Here is a 23493-nt window from a genome sequence, read left to right on the forward strand (position 1 = left end):
GGAGAGTGGGCAGGGCAGGGGCAGCACATGGACAATGTAAGGCATGTGGGAGGTGATAGGGAAGTACACGCAAAATGAAGGACAGGCAGCAGGGGATGGGATGGGGAACACATGGACAATGGAGGGTAGGCAGGAGGGTCTGGGGAAACAAACACACAATTGAGGGTGGGCAGGATGGGCAGGTGAACTAAACAGAAAATGGAGGGTTGGTGGGTGTGGCCGGGTAAGCAAACAGTGGTAGGGAAAGAAGTACAGCAAGGAAAGGGGAGAAGCGAGCGAATAAGAAACACGGAGAGGCAAGAAGTACACAAGGGAGACCACTGGAAAACACATGCACTCTTGTAGAGTGCCAAAAAAGTAAGTAGCGCAGTGAAAAGACACAATTAATGCATCCATGCTCCATGGGGGGGACAAACACAAGAATAGGAAGGAAAGTCTAGGTAAGCTGATGAATAAGAAGCAATCAAATGAGAGTGACTAGGAAGCCAACCAATAGTTGGAAAAAAGCAGGAAATATGCCCACTGCAGGCTAACAACATGTCTTGCAGCAGGCAGCACAAGTGCAATCTTAAGTGAGACCTAAAAACAAGTCGTTATCTCTAGCTCTTTACTTTTACTCTAGACCTGCTTTCATGTTTTTATTTATTCTTTCTTTCGCTCCTTCCTTCCTACCATGCCTCCTTTTTTCCCCTCTATCCAGCCTTCTTCCTTTGTTACTTATTTTCTTCTTTCTGTCTTGTTTTTCCATCGTCTATTTCCTTTCCCTTCCCTTCCATTCCCTTCTCTTCCCTCCCTCCCTTCCCCTGCCCTTCCCTTCCCTCGCCTCCCCTCCTCTTCCCGTCTCTCCCGTTCCCTCCCCTTCCCTTCCCTTCCCTTTCCATGTCACGCTCTCCTTCCCTTCTTCCCATCCTTCCATATGTTCTTTCTTCCTTCCTTGCTGACACCTGGTTACCCCTAGGTTCACATAACCTTAAAAATATTTGCACTTCACTACAGTCCATTTTCCCTCCCCCCTGCGTTTCCTTCCCTGTCATGCCTCCATTTCATCCTATATCTCTTCCTCCGGTTCTTGTTTCTCCTTATGTCCTTCTCTTCCTCCCGCCCTTCTTCTGTATCCCTTCCTCCCTGCTCGCCTTCCCTTCTTTTCTACGTTCTCTTTTGTTCCCTTTGCCTTTACCTTACTCCCTCGTTCTTCAAACCCATCTCAGTTCAATCCAATTTGCTAAGGCTGTAATTGTCAAGACAAGAAGATGAATATGTTTTGCTAAAGTAACCGCATCAAGGACATAAACCAGGACAGTAATTACAGTCTTCAGATATTGTGGGACATCTCCAGTTTTGCCGGGGGCATTGTATTTCTTTTCAGCTGCTAGGCCTATCTGTGCCCACGGACATCCCTCCTCCCCTCGCATTTCCTGACAGGAGAACTGATGCTCTGTTCCGCCATGGGTTAGTGAGTAGCATTCCTATTTACTTAATTTTTTTTTTACAGGAACATAGGAAAATATTTCTAGGAGTTGGGCACATTAATGGAACAAAAGGTTTGACTCTGAGGAGGAGATTTACAATAGTTTTCACATAGAGCACTGCAGCAGCCACAATGCAAAAAGGAGAGAGGAGGAGAGCGCCCAATTTACTAAAATAAGGCACTCTCCTCCCCTCTCCCTTGGGCCAGTGCCGAAATCACTGCCATGCGCTACAGAGACACTTTTGCGTCATGGTGCAAGGGTGTATCCATGAGTCTAGCAGAGGTTTGTACTGGAAGGGAACCCTTCCAGTGCAAAATACCATGCTTAGACCAACTTGAAGCATTTTCATACTTTGCATGTGTGCTGCTCAGTGCAGCACACATGCAAAGTCAGAAAAGGAAGGAGACATGAAAGCATTTCTCCTTCCTTCTGCCTACTTTAAAAGGCCACTATTTTCTCATGCTAACCCCTGTTTACTGTGTTTAGTATTGGGTTTAGCGTGAGAAACCCTGGCGGGTTACATGGGAATGCCCATGCTCCACCCATGGTATGCCTCCTTGGCGCTGGGTAATGCAAATCTTCTCTATGCTCTGCTTTGCATTACTGTCACATGATTTCCAGCGCTAAACAAGTTTAGCACTGGAAAGTAAATAGGGAAAAAAAGATTTTTTGCCGATTTGCTTCAATTTTGTGATGCAAGAACGGCGCAAAATCATAGTAACTCTCCCCCCAAGTTTTCTAAGCCCTGATCTTGATTTGTGTAGATCACGGGTACTCATAGTATGGCCCGGGGGCGCCTGCGGCCTGGCAAACCTTCCTTGGCGGCCCACGGATCTTGCAAACATCGTACCTGTGTTTAAAAAAAATAAAATTAAATTGTGTTAGCAAAGATTGCCAGTTGCAGCAGCCCGGACTCTGTGGGGGCCGGTCGATTCCAGTGATAGTCAGAGTGGAGATGCAGGGGCACTAAGAGATGAAATACAACAAAGCCTCATTAACATGTAAATGGTCTTTTGAAGACCTGTGAAGTACTCGGGCGGCTGTGTGTGTGTGCCAGGGAAGCTGTCTCAGCCCGGGCTGACACACACGCAGGGAGAGGGAGGCAGAGGGAGAGGGAGGGAAGGAGGGAGACAGAGGCTGACAGAGGGAGGAAGACAGAGGGTGACAGAGAGAGGGAGACAGAGAGAGGCAGTCAGGGGGAGACTGAGGGAGGGAGAGGGAGGGAGACAGAGGGTGACAAAGGGAGGGAGACATAGGGTGACAGAGGGAAGGTGGGAGACAGAGTGAGGGAGACAGAAGGAGAGGGAGACAGGGAGGGAGACAGAGGGAGGGAGACAGAGGGAGAGGGAGACAGGGAGGGAGACAGAGGGAGGGAGGCGACAGGGAGACAGAGGGAGAGAGACGGAGGGAGAGGGAGGGAGACAGACAGAGGGAGGGGTACAGAGGGAGGGAGAGAGATAGGGAGAGAGACAGGGAGGGATACAGAGGGAGGGAGACAGAGGGAGGGAGACAGAGGGAGGGAGAGAGAGTGGGAGACAGAGAGGGAAGGAGACAGAGACGGAGGGAGACAGAGGGAGGGAGAGAGAGTGTCAGACAGAGAGGGAGGGAGACAGAGAGGGAGGGAGACAGAGGGAGGGAGACAGAGGGGGGGAGACCGAGGGAGGGAGACAGAGGGGGGCGGAGACAGAAGGAGACAGAGAGAGGGAGACAGAGAGGGAGACAGAGGGAGGAGGGCGACAGAGGGAGGGAGGACGACAGAGGGAGGAGGGAGACAGAAGGATGGAGGGAGACAGAGGGAGGGAGGGAGACAGAGGGAGGGAGACAGAGGGAGACAGATAGAGGGACGGAGACAGAGGGAAGGAGACAGAGAGAGGGAGACAGAGAGAGGGAGACAGAGAGAGGGAGACAGAGAGGGAGACAGAGAGGGATACAGAGAGGGAGAGTTAGACAGAGGGAGGAAGGCGACAGAGGGAGGGCGACACAGGGAGATAGAGGGAGGGATACAGAGGGAAAGAGACAGGGAGGGAGACAAAGGAAGAGAGAGAGGGAGGGAAACAGAGGGAGGGAGAAAGATTGGGAGACAGAGGGGGCGGGAGACAGAGAGGGAGGGAGACAGAGAGAGGGGGAGACAGAGAGGGAGGGAGACAGGGAGGAAGACAGAGAGGGAGGGAGACAGAGAGGGAGACAGAGGGAGAGAGACAGAGGGAGGGAGACAGACAGAGGGAGGAAGACAGAGGGAGGGAGAGAGAGTGGGAGACGGAGAAGGAGGGAGACAGAGAGGGAGGGAGACAGAGGGAGGGAGACAGAGGGAGTGAGACTGTGGGAGGGAGACAGAGGGGGCGGAGACAGAGGGAGAGGGAGACAGAGGGGGAGGCAGAGGGAGAGAGACAGAGGGATGGAGACAGAGGGAAGGAGACAGAGAGGGAGACAGAGAGGGAGACAGAGAGGGAGAGTTAGACATAGGGATGAAGGAGAAAGAGGGAGGGCGACACAGGGAGATAGAGGGAGGGATACAGAGGGAAAGAGAGAGGGAGGGAGACAAAGGAAGAGAGAGAGGGAGGGAAACAGAGGGAGGGAGAAAGATTGGAAGACAGAGGGGGCGGGAGACAGAGAGGGAGGGAGACAGAGAGAGGGGGAGACAGAGAGGGAGGGAGACAGGGAGGAAGACAGAGAGAGAGGGAGACAGAGAGAGAGGGAGACAGGGAGGGAGGGAGACAGAGAGGGAGGTAGACAGAGAGGGAGACCGAGGGGGACAGAGACTGTGGGAGACAGAGAGAGGGAGATAGAGAGGGAGACAGAGGGAGGAGGGTGACAGAGGGAGACAGACAGAGGGAGGAGGGCAACAGAGGGAGACAGACAGAGGGAGGAGGGAGACAGAGGGAGACAGACAGAGGGAGGGGGGCGACAGAGGGAGACAGACAGAGGGAGGAGGGCGACAGAGGGAGGAGGGTGACAGAGGAGGGAGGGCGACAGAGGGATGCAGACAGAGGGACTCAGACAGAGGGAGGGAGACAGAGGCAGGGAGACAGAGGGAGGGAGACAGAGGGACTAGACAGAGGGATGGAGACAGAGGGACGGAGACAGAGAGGGAGACAGAGAGAGAGAGGGCGACAGACGGAGGGCGACAGAGGGAGGGTGACAGAGGGAGGGCGATGGAGGGTGGGCGATGGAGGGAGGGCAACGGAGGGAGGGCGACAGAGGGATACAGACAGAGGGAGACAGATGGAGGGAGACAGACGGAGGATGAGAGACGGAGGGAGACAGACAGAGGGAGACAGATGGAGGGAGACAGATGGAGGGAGACAGATAGAGGGAGACAGATGGAGGGAGACAGACGGAGGGAGACAGACGGAGAGAGACAGAGGGAGGGAGAGAGATGGGGGAAGATAGAGGGAGGGAGAGAGAGAGAGGGAGAGAGAGAGAGAGAGGAGAGAGAGAGAGAGAGAGAGAGAGAGAGATGTGTGTATGCCGGGTCTGGTGGCTCAGTGGATGAAGGCGTCTGGTGCATGGACCTGTGTTCGGCCTCAAACCACACTGTAAATTTGGCCCCCGAAGAAAATATGTGGAAAACGCGTAATACTGTAATGTAATTGCATTTGTATAGCGCTTAGTCCCCCTCACGATTCATTGAAGAGTTTTACTCCAGACAGCACAATCCTCTGGAAACCCAAGGATTCAGTGGTTAATCCAGTGATTATCAGTTATTGTTGCTTAATGTGATTAGTGCTATCAAGGAAACCATTCCATGAATTTACTTCAGTTTCTTTGTGTAGTTAGCAGTTGTTAATAATAGATAGGTGTGGTCAGTAATTTGGGGTGTGTGAGTTCATGCAAATGATTGGTAGATTAATAGTTGAGCTAGAGTAACTTAATTACTGTGAGGTTGCAGGAGAAAGAAGCAAAATTAGCCTTTATAGAGCGCTACTCAGCCCATTGTGGCGCAATGAAGCACATTAAAGAGTGGGAAATATGCTTCACTGTGGGAGAGTGTGCCGTTGGCAGAGTATTGTACAACACCCAGGGGAAGATTTACAAGCCCCTTGCGTCATTATTGCTTGGCAGCAGCGTATAAATGCAGCCCATTTACAACGTGACGCATCTAAAGCCCTACATCACATTATACCTGCATCAGGAATAATGTATGCAGGGTGGGCATTCCAACGCAAAAAAGCCTTGTAGAAGTGACGCAGTGAAATCTACAAGATTTTACTGTGCCACTTCTAGGACGCCACTGCGTCAAATTCTTACGCCAGCTTGAAGCAGGCGTACGGAGCGACGCAACACAATGAGGATAGGCATCCCCCTGCATTGCTGGAGTTGCATCGTGCTGGCGACATGACTCATGCAATGCGTGACTTTTGCGTCAACAGATGCGTCAGAATTTCTGACGCATCTGTCAATCCTTGCGTCATAGTGCGCCGTATTGTAAATACGGCGCATCCATAGTGGCGCAAGGGTTGCTCAAAGTGGTGCAGGGAAAGTGACGCCTCTTCGCAGACGCGTCACTTTCTTGTAAATCTGACCCATAATCTTTCAAAGTCACGCAGACTCCTTCAGAGGGCTGCATTACATTGATCAGGGGGGCCGAAGCTGCAATAAAAACAGAAGAAAAGCTAGTACTAGTGCATCATATGCAGCAATACTTTTTTGTTTGCATCTGTTTATTGTTTTTTTCGGGTTGATAGCAAATCATACAAACAACGAGCCATGTTACAGCCATGTTACAGCTATATTAGTATTATAGCTCCCCAGGAGCTGAGTGCTGTGGTATACCGCAAATTACCTTCTACAGAGAAGAACAGTGCCAGAAGGAGCTGCCCATACATCAACATGCAAGCGTCCATCGAAATGAACACAACCACGTAGGAGATATCATTCGATACGAACATACGAAAATAGTAGCCCACGAAGAGTACCACCAACATATGCATCGAGAAATAGACAAACAATTCCAATTTTGAGTAATACAAAAATCAAAGAAACCTGAGAATGTCCACCTGCCCCCTCCAGTCAGCCACATACATAGCGTTTATTCAGGAGAAGGCATGATTAAACCAGCCAATGTAACAGTTCTAAATCTTGGAACATAGTGGACAGAGAAAGGCCAGACGCCCCGTGGGTGCTGTGTGACCTCTAGTCGTCTGCCGTCCCCATCCTCCAAAGGGCCGATCAGGGCAAATAAGTGGCGGCTGGTGCAGGTAAGCGCGGTGAGCGGTGGAGCGAGGCGGGGAGGGGAAGACGACAGACGACGGAATAGATTTTATTTATTTATTTAATTTTACCCATTCTGTCCTCTGTCGACTTCCCCCTCCCACCCCGCCCCGCCCCACAGCCCACGGGCTTACCTGCCCCGGCGGCCACTGGGTGGCATGTAGGATGGGGGTCTGGAGACCAGTCAGGAAAGTGTCATCATATGCAGCATCATATGACTGTCATTTTGTTTAAATAACCAACTGGGGACAGAGAGGCTAATTTTCCTTTCTTGTATTGGGCCCGGTGCACACTTGCCACCTCACTTCCTAAACATATGTATTTTTACACGCAGAAAAATAAATCAGCCCATCTAAGAGGTGAAAATAATATGGCCTTTGCATCCAGCTCCCCAGACATATCGGGGCATATTATCAAGGGGGTTTATCTCCGCTTTTTTGGCTTTAAAAGCCAAGAAAGCGGAGATAAAATTATCTCCCTATTACCTAGCTGTCGCTAACACCAGTTAGCGACAGCTAGTAGGAGATAGCGACCATCTTGGGCCCCGCTTTGCATGTCAGTGATATTTATCACTAATGACATGCAAAGTGGGCGTGCCAAGATGTTAGCGACTGGAAACAGTCGCTAACATCGCTATCTCCTATTACCAACTTTTAGAGATATTCGCGCTATGCGCGAATATCTCCAAAAACTAACACCTGCCCTGAGCAGTTCTTAGCCATGTTATCCAATGGGAGGTGGATAACATGGCTAAGAGCATTAGCTCGGTAATGCATGAATATTGCTGACTTTTCAGCGATATTCATGCATTGCGGCCGTTTTTTATCGCATTTGCGATAAACCTTGATAATAGCAAGGTTTATCTGCGATAATTTCTGACGATGCTTAGCGTTAAAAAATTCGTTGCTAAGCATCGTTAGCGATAAATATCGCTTAAAGTTGGTAATATGCCCTATTGTTTTTACACTTAGTCACCTCGGTTATTGTCATGTGATCTGGAAAGGAAGGGGTATTTACTACCTCAGTTACATACTGATACCCTGGGGTAAGGTAGTTACTGTTCACTGTAAACACCTCCTATTCTCTGGATAATGTGGAATTACATACGAAATTGATATTTTACACACCCAGTTCTGCATGTATCATCATTTACTGCATGCGTTCCCATTAGTAAATTTCAGCCGCTATTAATCAGGGGAAAAATTGAGTGGGTGTGGTGTTTGCCATAAATCTCGGATTTCTGATTGGAATTTGTCAGTCACCTGAAATGAGGCCCACAGTTCAATTACCTGTATAAAGACCAGAAAAACGCACTATACAAAGTGCGCCACTTCTCGCATACAGGAAATTGCGTAAGGTGTTGCTACATAATAAACAACAGGCCTCAATGCCTTCTGTAATACTTGAATCCGAAGATTGTTATTTGTTTATGGTAGCGTTTTATTGAGCTAAACAACCCCAAGTTGGCGCTGAAGCACTCTACACACAAAAGCTGTGTACTACTTAGGAGGGTTACAGGCGTTTCACAACAAATAAAATTAAGAAAAACATGGATCACAAAAAGTGCAGAATATATTGTAGAATAACTGATGGAATCTTGAGAGGTATCCATGTACATATGATAGGGTGAATCTACTTAATAAATGTACAGTACAGTATAGTTTGTGGGAGAGTAGAGCCTTGAAAGTTTTAGAACATTAAGCAGACGTTTTCAGATGTAGAAATGTATTTAGTATCATACAATCGGGGACTGTAGAGTGTACAAGGACCATTAGTACACCTGGGTGGTCAAATTGCTGCAATCCTTGAATCTGTGTTGTAGGGAGACAGGAAAGGGTCAATTGATGTTTCAGTTTTCTTTTGTAGATGAGGAGAGAGGCCCGAGTTCAGTGCAGAGAGTTCCATAATATGAGGGTTCATCCACACTAGGTTTGTGGGAAATTCAGGGCTTAATTTGTAAAAAAAAAAAAACATAAGTGCTGGGGCCCTGGTCAGGAGGCCACCACAATGTGCACCACACTTTGCCACTATACTTACACAACTACCAACCATCACACTGCTACAAGTGTGACAATTCACACTGTTCAAGGCCGACAAAGCTTTAAGAATGGCTTGGTTGGCAGGTATTAGTTGTTTTTAATGTATATTGGATTAACAAATATTTTTTTCTGCTATTCTTTAAATTACTCAAACAACGCCACTGTGTGGCAGCTATCGTTAGAGCAGGTTCCCGCAATTAAGTGCTGGTGCCGGCAATTAAGTGGCAGTGCCAGCAATTAAGTGCCCGTGCCAAGTACCGGAAACCACTGGCTCAAATTAAACACGGGGAAAGCACGTGTTTTCCACAAATGTATCTAAATTAATTTTGCTGTATCTCACTTGAAAATTGAACACTGGGCATACCTCACATTCAGAAGTCATGCAAGATACATACAAGTGATGCACCATGCAACATGTTCAAAACTAGCTGCAACATTTACAAAGCCATCACGACCAACACACCCGTTTATCTTGCAGACAAGCTCATCATCTCCATTAGTTTTCTGCACACACGCAGTCGGGACAGCATCGACTAGGAAGTGTTAAGAAGAAATGCACCCAGGATCTGGAAAAACATCCTCAAATTAATCAGGACTTCGACAATTTAGGCAACAGTTTTTAAAGAACACTGCGCCACAATAAATTAACTGTCCACAACTCAGCTACCTCTCTTATCACTTGGTAAATTTAGGCCCGGGTGGAGTTTGCGGAGTTGTGCTGTGTACAACTCTGCAAAGTTGCAAAAAAACTCTGCTGTGCTACACAGAGTTCTGCTTGCGGCCGGAGTTTGCGGCATACCCATTTGCATTGCCATGGGAACACAGAGTGAGTACTCGTTCTAAATCTCACGCAAATGGCACCACGCGGTCTGCATGGGCATGGCCATCTTGTTTTTCTGCTCTCTGTATGGTGCTGGGCCTAAAAGGGAATCTCTCTTTTATCTGTGTAATCCTCCCCCTTTAAAACTAATATACCCTTCTTTTTTTACTTTTTATATTAGCGTGTGTCTTTGTGTTTGTGTACTTCATGTTTTTGGGAATTTTTTGTTTTTGTTTTTGGTGACTTTTTGTTTATTTCCCCTCACTCCCTTATCTTTCATCTTTGCCGTCCTTTTCCTTTTTTTGTTCGAACCCAATCAGTGCCATGGCAGCTATGTTGCGGGCAGTGCCGCCGCCCTAGTGTGAGGATGTGGTAGCACTGTTTTTTTATGTGCAGTGCCACCTACCCTCCAGGCTGGCAGCAGACGGCGGGACCGGTAGTGGATACCCACTGTGGGACCGTCAGTGGCACTGCAGGAGTGTGCGCCGGTACATGTGGCACACCAGCCAGGTTCGGCACATCGTCTAGCAGCTGACGCACCTTTGGGCGGATATCCTCAGACTGGGAACAGGACCTGCTCAACCTGCTGGGCGTCGAGATTCCGGGGCTCGGTGAGTATTCATTATTTGTTGTGCTTGTGTTCTACAATGTTAACAGGTTTTTTTTTCGAGTAGCCTGCTGCTCACACTCAGAGGTAAGTTATGTTTAGTTACATTTGTATATTATTGTGTGATCAAAATTATAGTTTCTGCTGGGCAGGTGCTCAGCGCTACCTAATCATACTCATCATTGGCAGTCGCTTTGACTGATTAAATAGGAAGCCATTGCAGACTGCTCTCCTGCCACTATATTAAATCAGTCATATCAGTGAGTAGCGTGTTCTCTCTGTGAGTTTGTTTATGTAGCTCGTAGTTGTTTATTTCACAGCAATGTGTAGTATGCATCTATGCTTTGCTAAAAAAAGAGACTGAGTTGGTCCATCAATGGAGTTGCGAAATGGGATTAGAATCAAAGATCGTTCAATGTAATTCATTAGTTCCAAATGTAGTTTTTGTTAAGGAAATCTTGAATAGAGATTTCAGGATTAGTATGGGTAACTCAATGATAGTTGATAGACTCGAGTGGCAACTAGTACTATAGACGATCTTTTTTACAGAAGTACAATATAACTGCATTTGCTTGTCATAAAAATTTTGTGGAGGTTAACTGAATAACTAATCTTTTTTGTTGTTAATCTTCTTTATTTCTTACATGAGCACCCAAGAACAAGAATAGAGACGTTCAGGAGGAGACAGGTCCGGCAGTAGCCGCTGCAGAGGGCTCTGCTGATGCCAGTAAATCCTGTTATCTATTATTGTTATATCCCTAATGTTGAGTTTTATGATTGTTGTGGACGTAAGGCATAATCTTGGGGTATTGGAATGTTGGTGCTGTCTTCAGTGAAGATTGCAGGCTCAAACAAGCTAGTATTATAAATTAAATTCTCCATGTATGTTTGTTAAGAAGGCATTCTTTTTCCTGTTCATGCTCTAAAAGAGTTCACAAGAGAGTGGCCATGGTTATCATGGACCCCCACAATGTAGTGTGTTGCTGTCTCCTAACATTCATTTATACAGTATACCAGCAGTTCCCCAAGGCAGTGCAGCATGGCTACAAAAAGTATGAGGTCCCACTCCCATTGCATTTACCAACCAACACCATATGTCTTTGATTGACTATTATTACACCCCTGACTTGCCTAACTTTGTGAACCAATCAAATGCTCATAGTGATGTTGTTCTTTGAAGATACTACAGGGCTAACTATAATGTAGTGCTGTATTGCATTTGTATTTGGGGTGGTTTATCTGGCATCTAAAATATGTACAATGGTTTATTCTAGCCACACAGAAAACCAGTAATGCTGGTTGCAGTGTTGCTACGGGAAGAGATGCGGATGTGTCAGTTGGAGGGGGAGAAGCAGCAGCAGGGAAGGGCACTGGTAAGTCACATAATTTCTTGCAATTACTATGCTCACTAACTAGTACCAGGGTGTCGGCTACTCAACACATGACAGTGAACCCTCGCCCCAGCTGCAGCGGTAGTTGAGATTATGGAAGAATGGAAGGTTAAAAGAAAGCAAATGGTATATGAGTGAAAGGGTGGCTGGGTAAAAGGGTATGTGGGTGTGTAAAAAGGGATGGATGGCGAAAGGATGGTTAGAAGACAGGCTGGATAATTGAATGGATGGACAATGGATTGGAAATTTTGGTGAAAGACTGGATGAGAGAAAGTAAAGCTTAATCATGGGTGAATTAGACTGAAAGGATGAATGAATATTTGAATTGTTCGGATGAATAAGCAAGGCAGCTCTTCTCATGAGGACCATGCTGTTCACCTACTTTGCTTACTTTGTTTATGTAGGGTTATCAAAGCTATAGTTCAAAGTGGGGGGTGTTTTTTAATTTTTTGTTCTGTTCCATTGACTCACTGTATTTGTTAAATGAGACAAATATATCCTACCCATCATTCAGCACCCCACCTCCCCGCCTCTGGCATTTTTTGCCATCTTTGACCAAAGTTTAGTATGGGTCAATTTGTGACAGCATTTACAATGTTTTCAATGCCACTGCAAACCGAACACACAAGGTGTGTTGTTTCCCTTGGCCCACTTAGTCACCTCCTAGTACTTCCCTCCTTTATTTTTTTTTAAGTTCTTCTGCCTCAGCCTACCAAATTGGAAAATCCATTCTTGGCATGTGCCACATTTAATTTTATAACCTTGTGAAGTGAAGTGATTTCAAAATATAAATATTTCATGGTTTCCCATAACAGTTTTATTTAACACCTGTTCAGGTTATTCCCTTTTGACTTTTAGAGTGATTGCCTAAGCCAAAGATGACAAATCAATGATCCGTGTAGTGGCTCTTCCATTATATATTAAAAAAGATCTCCCTACTCTGCAGTTGAGTTAATCAAGTTTCCTTTGCTTGCTTACTGCCCAGTGAACGAATTTGTTGTAAATAATATGTGTTGGTGGGTGAGGCTAAAGATTAAAGTGGGAGTAGGTGCATGATTTGATGCGAAGTTTGGCGAATGAGATACACAGTGGCTAATGTGCCTAATACAATCTATATAGCCTGTTCCTTTCCCTCTAGTGCAGTCCATCATTTTCCCCGTCTACTTACGGCAGACAGTATAATATGAATATCCGCATTTCATGCGTGAGGCGTGTGACATAGTATCTTATTTATTATTCATCTGCCTCTTGGGAGTAATGGTAGAAAGGGAAATGCATTGGAGAAGAGCAGGGCCTTTAGAATTAAAAATAGATAATTGTTCACTACAGCCGCCCCCGCTGCAGACTGTAGCAAAATACCCAACTCGCTGGCTAGCAATGAGCATGGCTCCATTATTTTAGTACAACGCACAACTTGTACTCCATAGCACATAATGCGGTACTCATTAATGAGACGCAATTCATTTTTCCACTCAAAGTGTTGGTTATAGTTACTTGAAAAGCCTTTAGAAAAACACTGTTTGTTTCATCTGGTGTTAATCCTTTTCTGCCACACAGTCAGTGCTTTTTATGAAAGGCATGTGTGAGTAAAACAAAATTGGCCTTGTGACTCTCCTAATCATAATCACATTCTAATGGCCCTAGGGGACTAGCAATGTACTGCTACTGTCCCACCCACTAATTTAAAACAATTGTTTGCACATACAATTTGTCTCTTTTCTTTTTCTTTTTCTCAATATAGCAAGCACAAGGAGCCTAATCCGCCAGGCTAGCTTGAATCCAGTGGCAAAGTGTGTTTGCTTTCTCAATATAGTTACTCCTGCTGGTCCACCCAAACGACCCAACAGGCAGGAGATAGCGGGACATCTGTGGTGCAGAGGCTGGATCGTATCCAGCTAGAATACAGTTGGCTGGTGGTCTAGGAAGAGGAGGAGGAAATAAATGCCTCTCTACCAGGCCTAAGTGCATCTGGTCCCCCTCAGCCTCTAGCCTCCCAGCCAGCGCATCACCAGCGCCACCTCCAGCCAACTGCTGCTACACCCTCCCACACTGACAACAGGCCATTGCTGCGCTGCATCTTGCAGCGGCTGGACACCATAGAGTGCCAGCTCACCACGTTGGAGCAGAGCCTGGAACAGCTCCGGACTAACATCCATAATGCCCCCTTCTAGCTCTTTTTAAAAACAAAACAATTGTTTTAGTGGGAGGGAGTTGTGGCTGGGTGGAGAGGGTGGAAATGCAGTTGAGAGTGGACTGGGTTTGACTTTCTCTGCACATTTGGGACGTTGGGGCTTGGGACAGTTCAGTTTGTTTGGGGAGAGGGGTTAGCATGTTGTGTGGGTGGAGAGGATGGGTATCTTTGTAAAAAAAAAAAGGGGTATTTATTGTTTATCTAAATCCGTGCCTGAAGTAGTTTGTTTTACTTTTACTTTGCACTGTTACCTTCAGTTTGTACGCAGACTGTTTATGTGCTTGTAAGGGAGAGTGCTCTGCTTAGTTATAGAGTTGTACTTCTCTAACTATCTTGACCATTAGGGGGGAGACTGCCAAGACCTACGTTGACTACTACAACCTACATAAATGATAGTAGCAGTTAGTTACTTACTTACTAAGTTAACTGGCATAGTAATATTACCTGAAAATAGATGAAGCAATAACATGCAAGGTATCACAACTTCACAAGTGATATCCCTCTTCCAGTTTCACAGAGGTGAGCTGAAACTGTAGGATTATTCAACAGAATGATTATCCATTCTAGGCAACTAAATGGAAATAAAAAGATTGAGTTAGTGGGTCATATATCAAAGCTTTACAAATAATTGACACCAGAATACTACATAATGATGACACAACAAGAATTCCTCATAGTGACAAAATAACAAAAAAATTGGGCTAATGGGGAGCTAGTAGTAACTTAGTTACAAAATGATTGAGTCATAAAAAATTGACTCTGAGTCTGGAGTGGACAAGTTTACGTTCGGCGTTTACGGTTACACAATAGAAGGAGGCCTAAATGGTGCTGCAGACATTCTATGTCTAAGTTATGGATCACTTTCATGCATGTGTGGGTAAATGGGGCCAGTGTAGGCTATTGCTTAGAAGATCCTGCAGTAAGTTGGTGTTGCTTTCATCTCATCCGCCCCACCAAGTGTATGATCCATTGATGGTACAAATTAAGCCACACCTCAATAAATCACATAGCCCCGGGGAAGCGGGTTAGGGGGTTGCTGAATAGATGGAAAACCGGTTCTGGGGAAAGGTTTGACAAAGACAAACACTTCACACGGGCAACATTCATCTGGGCAAAGAGCAGCCAATCATTCTACACCAATCTGTTGTGGAAGTAAACAAAGGAATGAATATGACATGGTACAGATAAATGCATTGCAAACATTTGTTTTGCCCCGAGACCCACGTCATCAGATATCTAAATTTTCTGTCTTCTAGACTGGGGAGTGAACCAACCCACCTAGTTCTCCAACTATGATTGTTCAAATAAAAATTATAATGTATTTCAAAAACAGGTGGTGCATCTGCATTCTCCTCAGGAATGTCCACTCGTTGATGCCTGTCTGGACTGGTCCAGTGGGTAAGCAGGAATGTTGAGCTCAGCGTTCACCTTTCGTTCATGCAGGATACTAGAAGGCCTGTGGATTGTAAAACAGAAACAGTATTTTAGAGTCAAGGAGAAGGACAGAAGGAATGTAAGCTTCATGAGGAGTGTACCAAGAAGAGGCGGAGCAAAAAAATAAGAGAGGGACAACTAGTCGGCAGATTTTGATAACCAGGTCAAGGGTGTCCCAAGCAAAATACCTCAGATGTGAACAGGGTATGTCTAATGAGGAACTGAATAGCAGTGCTAAGAAGTGAAAAGTGTTGAAGTGAAAAAAGAAAAGAGAAAAGCTCTAAAATTAGGTAGTGATAGGGAAAAACAACTTTTAATATGCACCCTCTCACTCCCAAATCAATAAAAACAGTGCAAGTAGTAGTATAACAAATAACTACCAACAAGGATATTAGGTCGACATGTTTCTGCAGTCACTGGAGCCTATCGGTCTCCTGCTGCTTCCTGACCTCTCCACGAAACAGCTTCAGAGGGACGACCGGTCTACCGACGGAGAGCGCGGTGCACCCACTACCTGAGCTGGCGCCAGGTGAGGTGGGGTTGTTCCTTCCCAGCAAATGGTTGGGAAGACGAGTATATATTGCACTTATCAGGTGATATCCTTTACCTTTTTAGCACATAGCAGTAGCACTAATGGTCCTCAGGAAGCAGCAGGAGACCGATAGGCTCCAGTGACTGCAGAAACATGTCGACCTAATATCCTTGTTGGTAGTTATTTGTTATACTACTACTTGCACTGTTTTTATTGATTTGGGAGTGAGAGGGTGCATATTAAAAGTTGTTTTTCCCTATCACTACCTAATTTTAGAGCTTTTCTCTTTTCTTTTTTCACTTCAACACTGTTCACTTCTTAGCACTGCTATTCAGTTCCTCATTAGACATACCCTGTTCACATCTGAGGTATTTTGCTTGGGACACCCTTGACCTGGTTATCAAAATCTGCCAGTCTGTTGTGGTTTACCAGTTTCGAAAGGAATAAGAGATCCCAGATGATGAAGGGCGGTCTCGATGGTGGACTGATGGGAACTCGCTCACATTGATAGCTTCTCCCATTTTTTTACTCTGTTCTTGTTTGTTGGGTACATAATTTGATTGGTCGTTCCGACTCACTGCTAATTTTTGTTGGTGTCATTTATAGTCAGGGGGTTTAGCAGTTAGGGTCATTAAAAATTTCCCTGGGACCTCCTTCAGTGTTCTAGGGACAACTAGTCCACATGTCTGTCATCAAATGGATGGTGTGAATAACACATTGCTGCAAAGCTTGTCCAACCAACTGCAGCACATCGTGATGTAGCGCTGGAACAGCAACTCTGGCATAATAGGTCTGACTTGGTACCTTACATTTAGAGGACAGATCCTTCCACAAAAGAAAAAGGGAGGAGGACCAGTGCTAACATTTTTGCCAGCTTCCCATTGTACAACACGAGGTTGGGTGGTTCCACTCAAAGGGCCCATCCTGCCTAAACATACCCGTAATAGTATCCTGGATTTTCTTCTTTTCTGTGGTCACTGACACAGGCTTCTTTTGAGAAGTAGATGGTGGCAGTAGACTGAATGTGCATCGCGGTATGCTGTGGTTTCTCCATCTCACTCTGAATCTTGTTCCATTGTGAAGTTGCAGAGGTGGGTGAATCTGCTGGTGCACTGCTGGGGACAGGGCTGCTTTGCATGACGATGTTACCCTCTTCTTCCTCATCATCACCTTCCATTGTGATTGGACTAATAGCTGATGTTCCATGGCTCCCCTCACCACCACCACCATCATGTTCGTCAATTTATTAAGGTGCTTATCTCACTTGATAGTATGGTGTTTTTTCATTTGGGCCTTTTAGCCTCCAATGCCATAATATGTACCAGGTTTACCTCGACGAGCATTCATGTGGCAAATGGTGTATACTGCAATGTGCTCTACCTCTTTGCTAACCGCAAACAAAGTCCCAAACTGGAGAGGAGTACTTTTTACTGTGCCACTGCCAATGCCTGAAGAAGAACTGGAGGTAGGTGGTTGTGTCACCGATTGCTTCTCCTAAGGTAGGGGTCAGTGCAAGTCTTAGCTGGGGCTTTGCAAATATGGGAGCTGGTGGTGGTGCTAAATTTACATGCTCCCAAAAATTCATAAGGACATCTCAAATCCACATTTCAGACCAATTGTAACTCAATGTGGTACAATATTCGAACCATTGGGACAATATATTGATCACTTTCTTCAGCCATTTGTACAAAAATGGGAGTCATATAAAAAAGATACCACAGACTTCTTGCAAAAATTACAATCTGTTACATCAGACTAAGACATTATATTGTGTACAGAGGACGTCAAATCCCTGTATACATCAATCCCGTATTCAGGTGGCATGGATGCAGTAGAATGGGCACTTTTGAAACAACCAAGCAATAGGAGCAGACAAAGTATTTCTGCTTGAATTGTTACACTTTTGCCTCCATCATTGTTACTTTGAATGGGAAGATCGTTATTACTTGCAGCTCACAGGAACCTCCATGGGTTCTGCTGGGGCTGCAGCGTACGCTAATACCTATATGGCGAAATTTGAGGAGGATTTCATATATAATGACCCAGAATGGACCGAGAATTTTTTGCTGTGGTGTCGTTATATAGATGATATTTTCATTATGTGGAACAACAGTCTGGAAAAATTGGAAGAAAAAATGTCACAATTGAGCATGCATGACAATCACATACTATTTACCCACACTATCAGCAATAGGTCGATATCTTTTTTGGATGTTTTAATCACATAACACGAAGACACCATTCAAACAGAAATATATCATAAAGAAACTGACAGGAATAATGCATTACAATTCACCACTTCATCCTAAAAATTTGATTTACAATCTTCCATACTCCCAGTTTTTAAGAGTCAAAAGGGTATGTTCACAAAGCACCAAATTAGAGGAAAACATTGATATCCAAAGAGGGAGATAAAACTCCAAATGGTACCCTGAAAGCATTTTGGATAAAGCTTTGGAGAAAGTGAATAGCAAGGATCGCCAGACCCTTCTAATCAACCACAAGACAAGTGTTTTTGTCTAAATATTCCACCAGTTCCATGAGGTTTAAAAAAATCATAAATCACAGATGGGAACTTCTACAAAATGAGATTGATTTTAAAGATCTATTCAAAGAAAACCCTTTACATGCTCACAGGAGGTCAAAAATGTTTAAGGAATTTCTTGTGACCACACAAGTATCAACTGTAATGGAATTTCATGGCACCAGGAAATGCTACAACTGTGTGCACTGCAACAACGTAATCATCAGCAATCACATCCAACATCCCATTACTGGAGAATCCATTAGATTGAAACACAATGCAGATTGATATTCTAAAAATTTAATTTACGGTATGTCCATGTGGATTACTCTTCATTGGAATAACAGAAAGAAAAAGAAAAACGCAGATTTCCAAACATTAAAGTACCATCCACAATAAGAATACTAATAGCAGTCTAGCATGTCACTGGATGGAGGCTCGTCATTCGATTGCTCAAATTAAATTTCAGATCTTTGAAGTTGAAAATTGACCACAGGAAAAGATCTTACCAGATCTTTGTTACAATGAGAGGTCTTTTGGATCAGGCGACTTGACACACAAGACCATAAGGGATTAAAGGATAAAGTAGATTTATCTTGCTTTTTTATAAACGCCATAGTAAATGGAGCATAACTATGTTGGTGATCCATGAAAGTGCAGACATATTATCATAGAACAAAGACATGTCACATACACTGTAAAGTATCACATAAGTTACTTTTATCACATTGGTTTGATATTTATGATACGTGTTTTTCTTTGTTTGCATTCTCTTCTCTTCACTTTTTCTTTTTACTTTTTCACGCTGTAAACTTGCAGACACTGTTACCTTACTGTCTTTTGACCAAGGTTACCACAGCCTAAAAGTCTTTTGCACTCTACCTTTCAGTAGTGACTAGTAGCCCGATGGATGGGCTCACACAGGGACCTCTTGAACACATGACGGGTTGAGAAAGCGGTGCTATTACTGAGCCATGTGATGCATGCGCTTCATTCAAGTTTGCCGGTATTGCACTGAGACTGTAGGAGTTCGACTGCACGTTCCAACAAGTCCGTTGATAGTGTTGGTGAATTTAGTCTTTTTTAGTGTTGTGTATCGGTACGCGGGTTATTTACGGAAGGGAGTGGCGGCATTAGGATTGCCCGTGAACACCGAGCTGAGAGTTTAGCATTGGAGTCATTTTAAAAAGATGGAAAGTAATGAATCGTGAATCGTGTGAAAGGGGGATTAGAACTCAGTATTGTTGGCATCGCACATCAGTAGCTGTTTGATTTGTTGTTTTTCAGGCTACGTTTGATTCTGATTTCATCATCGCTGAGCAAGGTCAGTAAATTCAGGTTATTGTATTCCCGCTCTGTAGGGTTGAAGTACGATGGTCTCATTATCGTGTTTGGTATTACTTCTTACAGGATTACATAGCAGGACCTGCATCATAGAGGTATTTAGTTATCATTACACTTGACACCGAGGAGCATGTGGGTTGCACTTTTAGTACACGTTTTCTCTAGGGGTGGGCGGACAACTTCGTTCTGCCCACGGAATGTGAGGAATTTTGCCTGTTCCGCCTACGCGAAGTAGGCGGAACAGGCAAATCTCCGCACACTCAGGGTGGAGCAGAGTTGGCCTCCCGCCTCCCGCCCGCACTATTAAAACATTATAAATAAGAATTTAAAAGACCTTACCTTTTCGGTGGCGTCCCCAGGCTTCCCTCCTTCTCCATTGCAACCTCTTCTTGAAAACTGCGCGAGCGCCCGCGCATGCACATTTCTCATGAGGAATGCAAATATACAGGGAGAAAAAGACTGTGTTTTTCAAAGTACAAAGACTGCTTTAGAGGAAAGTAGTTTGAAAAGTTGGCCTGGTATATGCTGTCCACTAGTTATATTGGGCACCATGTACCAGGCCAAACAACCCTTATTGATCAATAGGTTTGAAGACAACCTTTATTGAAAGCTATCTGAAGTGACCACAAACAGGAGGTAAGTTGTAGCACTTGAAGTTTTATGACCATTCGTCTCCACAGCTTCCAGGGAAATTAGCAAAAGCCCTAGGAAGTTGAAGGATACACATTCTATAACCATGGTGCTATTAGAACATTCTAATAGGAGATAGAATACATTACTACAATAACATCTCCCTTCTTTACAGCACAGAAGAAATAAAATAAAATAAAAGAGAAAGGAAAAGAGAAACCAGGAAAACAAATCAAAAGATGAAACGAAAGATAGAAGAACAGGGAAATAAATAAAATACCACAAAATGCATCCAAATAGGAAATGTGAAAGCATAAACATGAAAAGGTGATAAAATAGATTACAAATCCATACGTTTAGGCGGAACCCTTCTCTGACTACTTTTCCGCGTCAATGGAGTTTGAACAAAACTCTTGCCAACATCAGGACCAGAAGTTCCAGAAATAGAAGCTCTTTTTCCAACATCAGATCCAGAAGCCCCGTGGGTTGACAATTCAAGAGAACATTCAGAACTAGATTCTAGTCTCATTTGATGTACAACATTATCAGGAAGTCTGTAAATCCTGGAAATATTCCACCAACTCTTACCATTGACTCTGACTGCATAACGAGAAATAGCATCCACACGAACAGGTGGATCGAATTTTGACAAACCCTTAGGCTCATTGTGAGGAATCTTAATTTTCACCCAATCTTTAGGAAACAAACCCTACCGCCTCATCAAGGCTGGACACATACCAAAAGTGGCCACTCTCCCTCGCAGCAATTCAAAGGGACTTTTCCCGACATCCACACATGGAGTGGTACAATGAGCCCATAACATGCTCTGAACAGCTTCTCTTACGTCAACCTTGTTGGATACCGGCCACAGCACACACTCAACCAAAATACTGTTCATGCACTCAATAAAAGCATTGGCCTGAGGGTGATAAAGAGCGACCCGACTGTGAACAATGTCAGATTGACCCAGAAAATTGGACATCTCCTTTGAGACAAATTGGACCCCATTATCTGACACTAATTCTTTAGGAAATCCTTCCCTGGCAAAAAGACTTTAAAAAAATCTAATGACTTCATGGCTGTTAGGATCAATCATAAAGTGCACCTCCAACCATTTGCTTAAATAATCTGCAACCACCAAGGCAAACTTATACCTGTTAGGTAACGCATTAAAAGGTCCAACAAAATCCACAGCCAACTTCATCCAAGGTCCAGAAGGCAGCTCCACCACTAGTTTAGGGGGGTAACAGTTTTGACCACTTTATCACTTGAGCAACAGATAATCAAACTTTTTACAGCATTCTCAATCTGACCGTCCATGGAGGGCCACCAATAGACAGCTCAAATTCTGCGTTTGGTGCAAGTTTGACCAAGATGACCTTCATGTCCAGCATCAACAATACGATCTCTCAAACACACTGGAGGTACAAACTTGTCACCACGTAGAATCATTTCACCACCCTCAAGAGAAAGCTCATCAGCAACTTTCGAGAAGAGATGGAGCTCACCTTCAAGGTGTTTTTCTTTAGGCCATCCCCGGATAATAACATTTTTAACATCCCTGAGTGTAGAATCAGAATCCAAAGCATCAAACCATTCTTTTTCATCCAAAAATCCACCATTACAAATATCTACAGCTGCAATCAAACACTCCTCATCTTCATCACATCCTGGAAAATCAGACTCACAACAAGGTAGGGGTGATCGAGAGAGAAAATCAGGCCTAACATTTCTTCCACCAGGAATGTAATCAACAAAGAAATTGTACTGAAGCAATTTTTAACTCAATCTAGCTATCCTGGGAGTGTGTTCCTTTACAACAACTCCATTCAAAATGGGAATAAGAGGCTTATGATCAGTCAACAGTTTGACAGTCCTGCCCCATAAAACAAATTTGAATCTGTCGACGCCCCAACAACAGGCTAATAGTTCTCTCTCAATTACAGAGTAGTTTTTTTCTCTAGGACGTAAAGAGCGAAATGCAAAACCGACTGTGTGCTCAACACCTTGTTTGATTTGTGTAATCATTCCACCAAGACCATCCAAACTAGCATTGACTGAAACAATGGATTGCAAAGAGGGATCAAAAGGAGATAAAATTTTACACGCACCAAGCTGAACCTTAATCTGTTAAAATTCACTTTGGCACACTTGATGCCACAAAAATGTTTTTTTTTAAAGAAGTTCACGTAAAGGAACAGTTTTAGCCGTGAAATTTGAAATAAATTTAGAATAAAATTCGCACATCCCAAAAACGATGATACTTGTTCCTTGGATTTGGGACACGGAGCCTTAACAATAGCATCAATCAACCCCTCTCTTGGAAGGATTCCTTTACCAGAAATATAATGACCTAAATATTCAAAGGACTCAACACCAAATAGACATTTACTCTTGTTGGCAACAATTCCTTTCTCTTGTAACCTGCTCAAAACTTCGGTAAGGTTTTTATCATGAGAAGTCTTACATTGTCCCGCTACCAGAATATCATCCTGGAAAACAACAGTGTCTTCAATCCCCATCAACACTTTTTCCATAATGCGCTGAAATACGGAAGCCGCCTGTAGGATGAAATGATGCGAGGAAACAGGATACCAGTTGAAGAGTAAGTCTAATTCAAGTTGATACTCCACCCAGCACATGAAGCGTCCGCTCCGCAGGAAGCACAACGGTGACTACCAGTCAGCATTGGAATCCTGCAGGGCGCACCCTCCATGCATCAGCATCCAAAGCATCAAACCATTCTTTTTCTTCCAAAAATCCACCATTAAAAATATCTACAGCTGCAATCAAACACTCCTCATCTTCATCACACCCTGGAAAATCAGACTCACCACAAGGATGGGGTGATCGAGAGAGAAAATCATTTAGGGAACTCCCCAAATTGTCCTGCTTTTAAAAAACGTTGTGTAATTTGTAAAAAAGTGGGGCATTTTCAAGGGGTGTGCAGAAATGCTAGAAAAACTCCAAGTGTAAATTATGTTGACCCTGATGTGGATGATTGTTGCAATTCTTTTAACAACATTGTAGTGACCCTTGATTGCAATGGTGACGTAGACTCTATAAAAGGCCCATTATGTTCTGCAATAATTGATAATGTTCCCTTGCAGGTAATGGCTGATTCAGGATCCCTATTCACCATCTTAAGAGATTCCACGTTTTATGAATTGTGGGATAGGAAAATTGACCTGTTAAAATCCGATGTCAATCCTAAGGCATTCGGGGAAAAGGATAATAACATGATTGGATATTTCCCTGGATTAGTTCAATGTCTTGGAAGGGAAACAATGACTAAAATGTA

The sequence above is a fragment of the Lissotriton helveticus genome, chromosome 5_1, assembly GCF_964261635.1.
Source record: "Lissotriton helveticus chromosome 5_1, aLisHel1.1, whole genome shotgun sequence".
In the NCBI taxonomy this organism is placed as follows: domain Eukaryota; kingdom Metazoa; phylum Chordata; class Amphibia; order Caudata; family Salamandridae; genus Lissotriton; species Lissotriton helveticus.